The following is a 12,020-nucleotide window of genomic DNA, read 5'->3' as shown; positions in this document are numbered from 1 at the left end:
TCCATCTATGTTCTATTTTCGATTCAAACTTGAATTATGCAGCATAATTGAGATATATAACACCTTCAAATAGCAGCTCACTGTACTTCTTGCAAGGATATTCCTTTAATTTCAACTGATAAGCTCTAGAAAGTTCAAATCTCCTGTCAAAGATCTTTCCTTCTAATTAGAACTTGAGGAATCACTTGTAAAGAACAAAAATATTTCCTTTCGAACTTTCTTAAACAATAAGAAGTGCATATGTATCTTTCCATATAGGGGAATAAGCAGAATGCAAAAAGTAAACAGCCAGCTTAACCAGTTATTCAAATAAGCAGCAAGTCTAAAAGACTGGAAAAGCTGGAAAAGCTATCCATTGGCAGTTCATTTCGCTCTTAAATAAAACAAAATGACACTTTTAAATTGTCGTCAATGGAGAAAGATGTCTTTGCAGTCAGATGGTGTAGTTGTGGCTTCTACCAGAGTCTACAAGGCCATGCTAACCAACCAAAACCTGAGCCCTTTGTAGACAAAGTCACAAAATGCTTGAAAAGAAAGAAAATCATACAAATTCAAGGCTAACAGCAGTCTTTCATCTTAACTGGGACGCATTTTAATTGTTTCATTGTTATTTATTAAGTTCCTGGCTTGGTCCTAATTAGCTAAATGCTAGCAGCAGGAAACTTGAAATTCATCTTTAGTTTGTTAACATCTTTATCAGTTCATTATCGCCCCCCTCCTTTTCAGTGGATGATGGTTTTACCCTCAGAAACAAACAACATAAATCATTAAAATATGCTTTCATTAAAGGAGCACCAAGACACCTTATTATTTTCAGAAGAATGCTGAGAGAATCCTGATGACACAGATCACAGACTGCTCTCTGCTTTTTTCAAACTGGCACATATGCTAGCCCTCTCTGGCTTTTCTTGCCACTTGGGCCGAACATTTTGTAGTAAAAAAAATAAACACACACAAAACAGCAGTGAGGAGAACACACTTTTTGACCATGTTGCATCATTTACCTGGAACACAGATGACTTCACTCAATTGGGTTTAGCATGAGAGTCTGTGTGATGAGAAGATGTATTGTAAAACTCACAGAAACACACTGACAGCCAGACTGCATTACATCACCAGCTTGCAGCACTGCCCCCAGAGCCCAACAGTTCTGCCTATTCTGCCAAGTCTATTCTCTCTGCATTTTCTCATCAAATGACAAGACATACCGCCCACTCAAATACACTTTATGGTCACCATCAAGCCTGAACTGTCCCTTTGTGTACAACTGTGTACAATGAAAAAAAAATGGGGGGGTTAATGGGGGGTAAGTTATGGGCAAAAGTATAAATTATAATAATTTCAACAATTATTATCAAACAATTACATATAAATCTTAGTATAGGCTATTGCCGGTATGTGCTCTTCTGTGTCTCCGCTGCGCGATTGTGCCATTGTGATTTAATGTGCTGTGTAACGTCATTTCCCCCACCATCTGCTATTAAAATCAGTATGACTTTGCAAAAGGCGTGTGCATTAACTTCTCCCATTTGTAGCAGTGACGCTTGTTATTTTCCACGCTACTACCTGCACAGATATCAACAGCGCCACTGGGTTGTAGATTGCCAAGTTTAGGTCACAAATGGGTTCAAATGTCGATTGTGTGAGAAGGATGCGTTTCATACAAGATCTGGCAACTGGACAATTTTGTAAGATGTTGACGTGATTATTCAAGTACACCAGGTGCTTCTCTGATTATTGGTATAATGAGGTTCGGGCCATACAAATTAGGTGAGTTTTACCACAGACTATTGTAGCAAACATATCAAATACATCCAGTGGGATTTTTTTTTTATAGAAAGATTAAAAATACGGGAGAAATACAGTAAAATATTTAAACGGGATGATAGTGGTATAGAAGAGTAAAATTCGGGAGACTCCTGGGAAAAATCAGAGGGTATGCTGATTATTTTCTGTAAATTAACCCTCTGGAGTCTAAGGGTATTTTTGGGTCCTGGATAAGTTTTGTCATGCCCTGACATTTGTGCTTTTTTCAGTTTCTTATAAACATCTAAATGGTTTAAGTCTAATCTCACTGTAATCAGCACAAACTGGGGTATAATAATATGCGAGCAGCATGTATAGAAAATAACTAGAAATACTGCATGATGTTAAATATTAACTTAATTATTCTATGTCATAATATTTCTTATTTTACTTTATTTGAATTTTCCTAAAACGTTCGTTTTTTTATTTATATTTTTATATATAATCCCAGAATTTCAAGGTGGTCTAAGGCATTTGGACTTCACTGTATTTACGTGTGTATGTGTTGTGCATGTTGGATGTGATTTTTCTTGTCTACCCTTTGATTATCTGCCTTTCTGTGTAATGCAGTACTATAGGGACAAAATTGTTTTCCAAAGCAATTTGCAATTTAGACAAAATGTCATCAGTGCTATTGGATCAAATTACAGGCATTAGTCAGCCGCCATTTTCATTCACACCTCTCATTTGGATCTCATGTCTATAATTGTCAGCATTCAAGTCAAGTCTTGACGTAATTCATTTTCTTGCCAGCGGTCTGCGAGGTCCAACACTTCCCTTGAGCAAATCACTGATACTGACAGAGAAAGCAAAGCATAGAAGTGCTGAGCAGACTGTCAATATCCCCTGACCATGACAGTCTGCACGCAAACCTAATGCATTGTCTTATAAGACAACTATTGTTAGCACGTCAACATGGGCAGCATTAGGAGAGGACAAAGGCCTGGAGAGACTAAAACTCTGTTCCAAAAGCTCGTAAGCTACTATAGATATATAATACATACATACATAATTCTAAACAAATTAAAGGAATCTAATATCCTGTTGTAGATCAAGACTGTAGCACTCAAAGTTTTAAGAGTTGAAAAGCTCATCATGAATGCCCTAGTCTGTCATCAGCATCTCCTATTTCAAAACAAAGCTGCGAACGATGAGAATTGTCATCAGCATTAGTAGTTGAAATGATGCAATTTTATCCAGGAGTTGAGAAGCACTGTGCCACTGGCACTATGTGAGCAGTGACTTATTGGAAATTGCATGCCTATGTGTTATTAGCACTTGTTGAGTTATTGCTTTAGATACAATCTCATAACTGTCATAGCAGTGCACTCAATGAAATTGCTCCAAATCTCATATCTTTTCCTCTCTCTGTTCCTCTTGACATGTTTCCTTTCTGTTACATGCTTTTTTGGCTGTCACTCTCTAGCTTGAATGTCGTGTGAATGCATCTCTGTTGTTGTTAAAATACTAGCACTATCCACTGTTGCTTTGTTCTATGAAATTGCACCTGATAAGTGGTGCTGGTTAAAATCCGACAACGGATCAATTTGACCCTTGGATTATAATTTTTTTTTTTTTTTTTTTGTCAGAAGTGTGTGTGTGTGTGTGTGTGTGTGAGAGAGAGAGAGAGAGAGAGAGAGAGAGAGAGAGGAAAGAGATACTTATCTTTCCCATTTGTCTCACTACAGATTGGCAAATTTTTCTTTGCCCTGGGGACGTTTTATTCCCTTTTTGATAAAATTGACTTTTTCTTTGTGCCTTTAACCCATGTCACAAAAGTCAATGATGCAGATGTTGTTTATGCATATTTTTGATTCTTAATATTTTTGGGGAAAATGGATGTTTACCCAAGTGAAAAAATAAACAACAATCGAAATGTCAACAAAGGAAATCTAGCCCCAATAAATTACAATTAAAATAAAATGCTTAAAAAAAAAAAAAATGAAAATAATAATAATAATAATAATAATAATAATAATAATAATAATAATAATAATAATAATAATAATAATAATCTGGTCTCAAGATGGCATTTTGGGTGGTTTTAGAGAGCTTGGATGCTTTTTTTTTTTTTTTTTTTTTTTTTTAGAATAGTATTCTATAATTCTTCAATTTAACAACGTTATTATATAAACAACATGTTCTTGATTGTCAGTCAATTACATCCTCTGACATTTAATCACGGTGTTGTCCAACAGAACAAAATGTATATTTGCAATGTATGGTTTAATGTTCTACAGAATAAACCGGTAGAATAAGGTTACTTATGTCTTATGTTACATATGTCCTCAATTATCCTGTACTTTATTTTAAAGAACTCAACACTGTTATTCAGTGAGAATGCATTAAATTGATCTCTTCTTTTTTTGGATCTTTCTATTCATCACAGAATGCTGTGAACATCATGGTTTTGCTGTTTCAACAAAAATATTTAATCAGCAAACTATTTCTTAATAATAAAAATATACAATATTTGTTGAACATTGTTCATAACAGGAAATGTTTCTTCAAGCATTAAAGGGTTAGTTTACCCAAAAATTAAAATTAGCTTTTGTGTAAATGTGTGATATAATGCTGTGACATACTGTAAATGCTGTGATATACCAATTCAGAGACCTTCTGCTGAACCTTTATGGATTCCCTCAGGGTTCGTGGACTGCCAGCTAAAACCCGGCTCTAAAGGAAAGGCTCAGTTTTGAGTTAGGTGTCCAATGGAAAATAGATTCAATTTATGCCTGTTTTATTTAAAACTGTCTAACGTATGTTGTCTAAGATTTAACGATTATCCATAAATATCCTTTATACATCAGCTGAATCATAAAATGGAGATGTGAGTGAACATCAAAGATGAGGAACATAAAAAATATAAATGCTCCAGATGGGAACCACACCAGGAGCGCAACCTCAATGAATGTTTTTCTCTGCAACATTCAAGCCTTATCCATCACCTCCATCGACATAAATCACAAGCTCATTCTTGCAGTTATTTAACTGGAAAACAGTCAAATCTATAGATTAAAACACACTTAAAAGCCAACAGGCCTGTGATTCCAGTAATTCTCCTTTCAACTGCCCAATTGATTATAACAATGTTATCAAGACAATAATCTATAATAAAATCTGCTCTCACATCAACATAAAATGGCATACTATGCTATACAAGGGATAGCATGGTGCAAACTCTGTCAGAAAGGCAAAAGTGAATGATAACACAATGTGTCTTAAGCCACGACCGGTCGCAAGAGACGGACAGATTGAAGAATGGCAAGGCAAGGTTTGGTGCACATTAGCAGTGAAATGAACAGCCCTTGGAAGGATGAATTATAACAAAGATAGAGGCCTTAAGTAGTTAGGAAGGAAGTGTGCATGTGTGTGTGTGTGTGGGGGGGGGGAAACAGAGAGGAGAGGAGAAGGGTTTTATCTCGTTGCTTGACGATGATGCCCCTTCTGCCTTTAAAATGGAGAGTGACCCATCTTTTTAAAATCTGCTGCTTAAACACTTAAAGGGGCACCCAGTCATATTTTCCCTTATTAAAAAGGGTAAGCAAACTGCTACAAAAAGGGGAAAACAAGGTAAACAAAACCACAGATACTTCATGAAACTACAGCTACCGGTGCACGTCCAAGTCGATTGGAAGCAAACAACAATTAAAAAAAAAATATATATACTAATTTGTTCAATATGCAACCAGACATAGCCAAATTTAAAAGCCAAAACAAACACAGTCAAAGCCATTTGTCTGGGTTCAGCGGCCTGCTCAACATGCCATAGTTGCTTGTATCCAATCGTGCTTTTAAAATATTATAGAAAGCTTTTTTAGTGATGGCATGAATGTGTTTTTTTTCATTATCGGAAGCGACTAACATCATCGCACAGAGTGATGGGTAGAATTAATATTGCTCCAAGCCCACGGGGACAGTGCTGCCCTCGCCTCTCCAGATGCCTTTGAGCTTGGTGGATTCAGAGGTCAGCGTCTCATTTTACACCGACAAAAATCTATTACAAAACCCATCTTTCCGCACAAAGAGTTATACCCAGAGGAGAAGAGGGAGGTTTCTTTAATTGTTTCTCCTCTGCCACACAGCTGACCCAAATAGCTGGGTACGTACCGTAAAGATAAGCACAGGGCAAGAAGCAGTGGTCACTGATCTAGCTCAAAACTTCAAACCACTGGAGGACGAAGAGTCAGAAAGGGCAAGGGAGAGACGCTTCATTTCGACAGTAATGACCATGTTCCACAATTGATTCACAGCTGTCAAAATAACTTAAGAGTTACCACAATTTGCAGCAGATGTGAAAAAAAGCTATCCCCACATGACCACAAAGTTGTTTAAGTGATGTTAAACTTGTGTGTGTGTGTGTGGGGGGGGGGGGGGGGGGTGGGTTGTCCTCAACCTCGGACAGTCCAAACACAAAAAAAAAACATCACAGTAATCCACAAGTCATCCACACGACTCCTGTCCATCAATTAATGTATTGTGAAGCAAAAAGTTACATTTTTGTAATAAACAAATACATCAAAGCATTATAAATTTAAACCACTGCTTCTGGCCAAAATATCAGTCCATAATCCATACAAACGTGGGAAAAGTCTATCTTCTGTTGTTCTCTCACAATCAAAATCCACTGAAATACATATTTACAATTGCTTTGATCTGTTTTCAGTTGTAAACAGTGTTTGATCTGTGCATATTTCTCTCCTGACTCAGACAAAACATTTTCATTAGAGAAAGCAATATTATGAATAGAGGACTCAAACTTCTGAAGAAATGTTTTGAAGTAAAAAAATGTGTTGATGAATCCGATTGCTATAAACATGCAACGTTTCATGTCACAAGATATTAACTGATCGACTAGAGCCATGTGGATTACTTGTGGATTATCAGCTCTCTAGACCTCGCTTGCTGGTGGCACCCATTCACTACTGAGGATCCACTGGTGAGTAAGTGATTTAATGACCTATATATAAATATATATATATATATATATATATATATATATATATATATATATATATATATATTTCAGCTTTCTTGCCATCCCTACACCCCCCCCCCCGCATTTTTTGGACAAACTATTCATTGAAATGTGCCACATTTTCTTCACTTAATGCGGCCTTGTTCCTTTGACTAAATGGAGATCTTAAGTACCCCCATGCTGTATTTTTCCGACCTATTCAACATGCTGTTTCCTGCTGGCATCTGTTGGAAAATTGTGTTTGAGAGCACAGTGTGTTGCCCATGTAAACCCCTTTCTAAAATCAACTCAGGGTGCACTTCTCTGGCACAATCAGGCCTCTTCAAGCTGTTGCCTCTTTCAAATGGCAAAGGCCACATCGCCGAACCTTTCAGACATACATCAAGTCCAACCAGTTTTGTTCTCCGTGCTTTAAAAAAGAGCAATAGAAATTCTTACAGTGGGTTTGGAAAAATATCTAGATGGCAGCTTTACAATGGATGAACATTTGATTCTTCTCAACAAAGACACAGTCGCTGTCTCTCCCGGACATGGTTTCCAATGAGAACACTTTCTCCCTAAACTGCAGTGTGACAAAGCAAAAAACAAAAAGCACTCAAGGTGAATTTGATTTTTTTTTTTTTTTTTTTTTTACTTCTTTGTCTTTACACCATATTCCTGAAGAAAATATGCCTTTGGCAAGGGGTTATGACAAAGTCACTTGAGAATGAAAATCTCATTCCCATTCTAATGCAAATGTCACAATCAGCCTTTGATCCACTCCTAATCGCTCAGTCAACAAGGCCTTGTTTGATCAATCTGTGATAGCAAGATGGATTTAGAAAATCTGTTTTGAGACCAGTGATGCCCGCTATGTCATAAAAAAGCATTATTACTTACAGCAGAGGAGTTTTACATGTGTCCTAGAGAGATTTTACTGCCTTTATGCCTCTTGGATCTGGTAAATGATGTATAATGACAGACAATAAAACTACACTAAAAATGCACAGATTCAAATCCCCTGACTTAAAAAAACCAGCTACTTATCAGCTTACAAAAAATATACAATGGGGTACAATCTAGAAGAAAATATAAAAATTAATGTTAATGTTAAGTAATTTACTGATAATGATTATTTTTTCTTGAGGACCGAATCAACACATTACCCTGATTTCTGAAGAACATTGTGACAATTAAGACTGGAGTATTGGCTGATGAAAATTCAGATTTGCCATATATTTTAAAATGAAATAAATTAGAAAACAGCTATTTTACATTTTAATAAAATTGAGCATAAGGGACTTCTTTCAAAATGCTTTTAAATAAAATAAAAAATACCGACCTCAAATATTTCAATGGTTGAGTACTAAAACAAAGCGACAAACAACTGTCAACAAACTGGTCTTGAAGAAGCACTAAATTTTCAGGCTGAGTTCCAGGTTGATCAGACACATTTTTTTTTACCCTTTTATTTCTTATACACAAAATATGTTAGGAGTCTTAATACACATTTTATAAAGTCATACTATTTTATCTTGTCAGCCTGCTAAATAAAGAACACCTAAAATACACACCACTAAAACACAGTATTCTATAAGTATACTGTATTGTACTGATGTAATGAAAACAGTCAATGCATGATGAAATCCAGTGCCTCTTTTGATTGTGTTACACCAGCCTGTCTGAAATCCTGTGCTGACCAGCTGGCCCCCATCTTCACACAGATCTTCAACAGATCGCTGGAGCTGTGCGAAGTCCCTTCATGCCTCAAACGTTCCACCATCATCCCCATCCCTAAGAAACCCAAAATTACAGGACTAAATGACTACAGGCCTGTGGCTCTAACGTCTGTAGTCATGAAGTCATTTGAAAAACTGGTGCTGGCCCACCTGAAGGACATCACTGGACCCTTGCTGGATCCTCTTCAGTTTGCCTACAGAGCAAACAGGTCTGTGGACGATGCAGTAAACATTGGACTGCATTATGTTCTGCAACACCTAGACAGACCAGGGACTTATGTGAGGATCCTGTTTGTGGACTTCAGCTCGGCCTTCAACACAATCATCCCAAACCTCCTCCTGCCCAAACTAAATCAGCTCTCCGTGCCCACCTCCGTCTGTCAGTGGATCAACAGCTTCCTGACAGACAGGCAGCAGCTAGTGAGGCTGGGAAAATACACATCCAGCACCCGTACAATCAGCACCGGAGCTCCCCAGGGCTGCGTTCTCTCCCCACTGCTCTTCTCCCTCTACACCAACGATTGCACGTCTAAGGACCCCTCTGTCAAGCTCCTGAAGTTTGCAGATGACACCACACTCATCGGCCTCATTCAGGACGGTGACGAGTCTGCTTACAGACAGGAGGTAAAAGAGCTGGCTGTCTGGTGCAGTCTCAACAACCTGGAGCTTAACACGCTCAAAACAGTGGAGATGATCGTGGACTTCAGGAGAAACCCCCCTGCACTCCCCCCACTCACCATCATGAACAGCCCTGTGACTGCAGTGGAGTCATTCAGGTTCCTGGGAACCACCATCTCTCAGGACCTGAAGTGGGACATTCACATTGACTCCATCGTAAAAAAGGCCCAGCAGAGGTTGTACTTTCTCCGCCAGCTGAGGAAGTTAAACCTGCCACAGGAGCTGCTGAAACAGTTCTACTCCACCATCATTGAATCCATCCTCTGCACTTCAGTAACTGTCTGGTTCAGCTCAGCTTCTAAATCTGACCTCAGAAGACTACAGAGGGTAGTCCGGACTGCTGAGCGAATCATCGGTTCAACTCTCCCATCTATTCAAGAACTGTACTTATCCAGAGTGAGAAAAAGGTCTGTCAAAATCACTCTGGACCCCTCACATCCAGCACACTCCCTCTTTGAACTGTTGCCATCTGGTCGACGCTACAGAGCACTGAGCACTAGAACGACCAGACACAGGACCAGTTTCTTCCCTCAGGCAATCCATCTTATGAACAGCTGACAATAATGGCGAACACACTACACTTTATATTTATATACACACACACTTTATTTATCTAACACACATACTTAGTATACACTTAAATTTTTGCACACAATATATATGTACATACATAACTTCACTTTGTAACATACCTGCCTACAATTGTCATTTGTATATTGTCATTCACTGTCTACATATTTGTATTTTTTATTCTTTTATTATGTGTTTTATGTTCTGTCGCTGTCATTCTGTTGTACTGCGGAGCTTCTGTCACGAAAACAAATTCCTCGTATGTGTAAACATACCTGGCAATAAAGCTCATTCTGATTCTGATTCTGATTCTCTCAATAAATGCATGTTGCATTTTTCATGTTGTTCTACTTTTGTTCTACTCAAGACATTCTGGAATCAACAGATGCAATTTTCCTTGGAAAAACAAGTCAGACATTGACCGGATGATCAGCATTTTACATCTAAACCCATGTACTGCAATTAAACAGCACAAAGCTTCTGAGAGGAACATTAAATAACCCTAGCTTTGAAATCCAGCTCAAATTATTGTAGAAAACTCTAGTTTGTTGGATTTTCTAATTAATCACACCATCTATTCGACAAAAAAGCACAGTACATTTAATGAACAAAGGTAGAGGCCGTTAAAAAACTAATTGAGAAGAAATTTAAGTGTTTCTTTTTTTCCATTTCAGAGATAACCTAATCTCAGTGGCAGTAATTTTCAAAGCCAAATCAGTATTTTAAGGGTTCATTAGACAGAAACATCACATTAAGAGCATCTTTTGCGATGGAGAGTTTTCTTGTGTGGGTTTACACTACATATAAAGAAGTAAGCATCTATGCTCTTTATTTTTTTCATCTGAATATTGATTTAAAGCCACATTCAGCATAAATATCAGAGGACATCAAACAATTACGTGGACCATTTGTTTGATTATCATTATATGCAGTATTACCCTCATAAGCCTGAGTTACTTGGCAATGATTTCCGACTCGTGCAACATCTAGAGTATTAATCCCTTGTTAACAGAGGAAAACCGCATGTTTCCTGTCATTTCATAGGTCATCTCAGCTCAGCGCCTTAATCTTAGGCTTTAATGAAAACGAAAACCCTAATAATCACATTGTTTTCACAGCCTTCACCTCAGACAGCCTACACATCATAAAGAACTGCCTTCAGAAAGCAATCTAGATTCTTTAGAGTCATGGGAGGGTAAAAATATCCAGAAACAATATTTTTAGCTCCGCCGTGCAACTCTCGGAGACTAAAGAGCTTTTTTTCCCGCCGAGGAGCAAATTTGCATGACACAATTACACAAGGGTTTCTGAAATAGCAGAAAGAGTGGCACGTGGGAGCCCCACAGGAGCGCACCAAGTACACAAAGTGAGAACACACAGACTCCATCCAACACTTCTGTTACTATAGCAACCAAGTGCAGGAATTCTCCAACCAGGAATCGGAATGCGGTCCCTCTCAGGTTTAATGTTAAGAAATCGTTTTGTTATTCATTCTGAGATCACCACTTCTGGGTCGAAAGGCCCTTTGCAGTTGACAGTACATGTAGCGCTAATAAACAAACAGGAGCTGCTGAGGTAACGTTCTGTTGTGGTGGTCCGAAAGACAGGCGTGTTAATCTGCACACTCCTCCACTCCTTAAAGCTGCATTATCTTGCCAAGAGCAAAGTAATTTGCATACTGTAATGGTGTGCTTCAGTGTCAATAGTGGTAATGGGATTTGAGGAGACGTGGGCTACAAACTAAGCCGGGAAACAACCAAAGTGTCCGGAATATTAGAGCTGAGTGGGAGCCAGAACTCTGAGGATGAGCGCATGAGAGTTAAAGGTTGACCTTATTTTGGAGAACAAAAATGAGCTTTCTGAGATGTTGCATGAAGATATCAAGGCTCACCTTGAGAATGCATTATGTTGATGAGTCGACAATATTAAACAGTTTTCAACCACTATGTCTTTGAAGCCTGTTACTTATTGAAGCAACACTACAGGTCAAAGGTTTGGAATAATGAAGTTTTAGAAAAGGCTTCATTTATTTGACTGAAAACTGTTTTTGCTACTTAATATTTTATACTATATAAAACATTACAATACACAATCTACCAAAACAATATAAAAAAAAAAAAATTATTTTTATTAGTGCTGTCACTCGATAAATTGTGATTAATCACATCCAAAATACACGTTTTTGTTTACATAATATATGTGTATACTGTGTATATTTATTATGTATCTGTAAATACAAACACATGGATGTATATATTTAAGAAATATAT

General features: G+C 37.7%; 1 protein-coding gene across 2 annotated transcripts in view; it reads right to left on the bottom strand.

The window, feature by feature from the left end:
* Nucleotides 1-12,020, bottom strand: part of igsf21a (immunoglobin superfamily, member 21a) — a 176,957-nt gene that overhangs the window by 83,414 nt on the left and 81,523 nt on the right. The gene's annotated exons all lie outside the window — the stretch shown is intronic.

Source organism: Carassius auratus, chromosome 11, assembly GCF_003368295.1.
Source record: "Carassius auratus strain Wakin chromosome 11, ASM336829v1, whole genome shotgun sequence".
NCBI classification, from domain to species: domain Eukaryota; kingdom Metazoa; phylum Chordata; class Actinopteri; order Cypriniformes; family Cyprinidae; genus Carassius; species Carassius auratus.
This window is presented reverse-complemented; position numbering and strand designations above follow the sequence as displayed.